General features: G+C 38.1%; 1 pseudogene across 1 annotated transcript; it reads right to left on the bottom strand.

Annotated features, from left to right (window-relative positions):
• Positions 1 to 1,011: 1,011 nt before the first annotated feature.
• LOC103265254 lies at positions 1,012 to 1,844 on the bottom strand (annotated as a pseudogene). The gene has a single exon (XR_504624.2). The product of XR_504624.2 is annotated as a translationally-controlled tumor protein pseudogene (transcript).
• Between the last annotated feature and the right edge of the window lie 1,871 nt (positions 1,845 to 3,715).

The following is a 3,715-nucleotide window of genomic DNA, read 5'->3' as shown; positions in this document are numbered from 1 at the left end:
GCTCGGTGGCTCAGCCTGTAATCCCGCGCCTTTGGGAGGCTGAGGTGAGTGGATTGCCTGAGCCCGAGGGTTCAAGACCCGCCTGGGCCACGAGACCTCATCTCTACAATAAGTCAAAAAATCAGCCGGGCGTGGTAGCACATGCCTGTAATTCCGGCTACTTGGAAGGCTGAGGCGGAAGGATCGCCAGAGCCCATAAGGTAGAGGGAGCGGCCACTGCACTCCAGTCTGGGTGACAGAGTGAGACTCCAACTCAAAAAAAATAAAAACAAAAATAAAAAAAATTTAAAAATTAAAATTCTAATACTCAAAAGTAACTGCTGTTAATATTCTGATATTCCTAAAAAGTTATATAAGGGAACAAAAATAACATATATTCTTTAATAAAAGAATATATATAATTTGAGTTTATTGTATCATAAACTATATATTATTTCATAGGATTTATTAAACTTAACAATACAATGTTGACAGATATTCCATAGATTAAAAAAGTACATACACACACTCACACAGGCATTTATATGTATGTGTATATATGTACATACATATACTTTTTTTAAGCAAAATCTTTCTCTCAAGAGGGTAAATTCTGATTCAAAAAGTTAATTTGTTGATTTGGGAAATAAAAACTTGAAGGAAAAAGCTACATGTTCCATGATGTAACCCAGCCTATGGGCCCCAAAGTGTAATGTTTAGCGTTTAATAATGTCTAAGTCTCAAAAATATTTGAGTGAGTGGTTTCTTTTAGAAATTAATGACTAAGTGTTGAATCTGGGTGGATATGGGAAGAAAAGTGAAATATGTACATATATATTCCAGATCATAAACCTAGATTAAAAGATAATTTACTTAACACATATTATGTGCTAGGTTTTACATGTCAGCTCTTTACACTGTTAGTAAAACTTCAAAAGCATTTTCATCATTTTAGGCATTTTAATTGGAATTTTATTAGGATTCTATTGATAGTATCTGTTGATTTTAGAAGAAATTGACCTTTTTTTTAGTCTAAATGCATTTTATTTTTAGACAACCTACATGACACGTTTTTCTTAAAAAACAATGCCTCCACTCCAAATAAATCACGGTCAAAACAAATGAAGTTCAAGATGACATCAGTCCAATTGTCTTAGATCCTGGTGTTATGTGGATGACAAGCAGCAGCCGGTTATGATGACAGGTGATAGATCCAAAGTAACTGCCAAATTTATTAACATTTTTCCATCTCTAAACCATCCTTAAAGAAAATCATATATGGGGTCACACCATCCTCATGGTAGTCCAGTAGAGCAACCGTGCCATCTGGATGCATGTTTTCACCAATAAAGAAAAACTGGTAGTTTTTAAAATTACCAAGGATGTGCTTGATTTGTTCTGCAGCCCCTGTCATAAAAGGTTTTACTCATTCCAGTCTCTGTTCTTCAAGTTTGCCTTTGATAGATTTCATGTAGTCTTTGATGTACTTCTTGTAGGCTTCTTTTGTGAAGCTGGTTTCCTGCAGGTGATGGTTCATGACAATATCAACACCAGTGACCACTGTGCTTTCGGTACCTTTGCCCTCGGGGCCTTCAGCGAAGGCATTTCCACCAATAAGCGAGTCATCAATGTCACCCTGGGTCCTACTGACCATCTTCCCTCCACCTCCAGGCACAGCCCGTCCGCGATCTCCCGGATCTTGTAAATGTCGAAGAGCATCTCATCGTGGCTGATGAGGTCCCGGTAGATAATCATGATGGCGGCGGAAGGGAGACGGCGGCGGCGCTAACTTAGCAGGAGCCCGGAGGAGCTCGGCGTGACCTCGTTGCAGCCGGAGTGGCGCTCGGGGAAGCGGGCAGCGGGCGGAAAAGGCCCGAAACTGACGTTTTTATACAATGCAATCTTTCAATCCAAGAACAAGATATATTGGTCCATTTATTTGTCTTTGTTTAGGTCTCTCAGTAGAGTTTTAATTTTTTTCTCTTGTGAGTTCTACCTATTTCTTGTTAATTTTGCTTTTAGATGTTTTATACTATTGAGGCTATTGTATCGAATTTTTATTATATTTTATTTCCCAGATGTTTATTTTAGTACATAAAATAAATATTGGGTTTACCAATAATTTTGTACTCAAGCATTTCACAGAGTTCTCTTATTGTTTCTTTTTCTTTATTTTATTTTTTTATTTTTTTTTTTAGTTGGAGTCTCACTCTGTCGCCCAGAATGGAGTGCAGTGGCCGCTCCCGGCCACCGCAGCCTCGACCTGCTGGGCTCCGGTCATCCTTCCGCCTCAGCCTTCCAAGAACCTGGAACTACAGGCGCACGCTACCACACCCGGCTAATTTTTTGATTTATTGTAGAGATGAGGTCTCGCCAAGTTACCCAGGTGGGTCTCGAACCCGAGGGCTTAGCCAATCCACCCACCTCAGCCTCCCAAAGCGCAGGATTACAGGCTGAGCCACTGAGCCCAGTTTCTTATTATTTCTAATAGCTTCAGTTAATTCTCTTAAATTGTCTAGATATACAATCATATCTACAAATAATCCTGCTTACTTCTACTAACATATAGCGTGCTTGTTTCTTTCTCTTTCTAATTGCATTGGCTAGCCTAACTAGAACAATGTTAAATAATCATGATGATAACAGGCAACCTTGCTTTCTCCTTCAATTTTTTTTTTTTTTTTTGAGTTGGAGTCTCACTCTGTCGCCCAGACTGGAGTGCAGTGGCCGCTCCCGGCCACCGCAGCCTCGACCTGCTGGGCTCCGGCGATCCTTCCGCCTCAGCCTTCCGAGTAGCCGGAATTACAGGCGCGCGCTACCACGCCCGGCTGATTTTTTGATTTATTGTAGAGATGAGGTCTCGCTGCCCAGGCGGGTCTCGAACCCGCGGGCTCAGGCAATCCACTCACCTCAGCCTCCCAAAGGCGCGGGATTACAGGCTGAGACACCGAGCCCGGCTTAGATGTTAAATTTTAAAACATTTTTCTGGTGTTAGTTTTTGTTCCCTTTTAACTTAATATAGCTAATTATATTAACAGATCTCATAATAATAAATAATTCTTGCAACCCTATGGTTGTGATGTATATTAATATCACACTGAATCCTATTTTGGTGATATCTTATGTAAGACTTTTGCATAGATAATAATGAAGATTTGTCTGTAGTCTTTTAGTCTTTCTTTGAAAAGGTTTAATTCAATGCTATATTGGTTTCTTATTATTTTATAAGGTTCCCTTTTCTGTGCTTAAAAAAATTAAATACTACTAAATTTTATCTTTCCCTTGAAGATTAAAAAAAAGTTAGTACAAAACCATCTGGCCTGATACTTTTGGAGGTATGGTTCCCTAATAATGCCCTCCATTTTTTTTTTTACTACTATTGTTTTATTTCTTTAACTGTCTCTTCTTATATAAAATTTAATAATTTGTATTTTTCTAGAAAGCCATCCATTCAATTTAGGTGTTTAAATGTTGTATATTTATTCATTGCACCTTCTTTCTTGATTAGGGTATTCAGTGGTGTATCTATTTATTTTCCATGGAAAAGCCTTTGAGTTTATTCATATATTCTATTGTGGGGTATTTCTTGTTTATCTTATTCATTAATATCTGCTTTTATCTTAATTGATTTTGTAGATATTTTGATAAGTTCTTAAGATCAACGCCTAGTTCATTTATTTCCATTATTTCTTTTTTTGTACTCATTCCAAGTGTTTAATGAATTTCCCTGAGAACA

The sequence above is a fragment of the Carlito syrichta genome, unplaced genomic scaffold (genome assembly GCF_000164805.1).
Source record: "Carlito syrichta isolate Samal-C Ts95f unplaced genomic scaffold, Tarsius_syrichta-2.0.1 Scaffold306150, whole genome shotgun sequence".
Taxonomy (NCBI): domain Eukaryota; kingdom Metazoa; phylum Chordata; class Mammalia; order Primates; family Tarsiidae; genus Carlito; species Carlito syrichta.
Note: the sequence above shows the minus strand (reverse complement) of the source record. Positions and strands in the feature narration are given on the sequence as shown.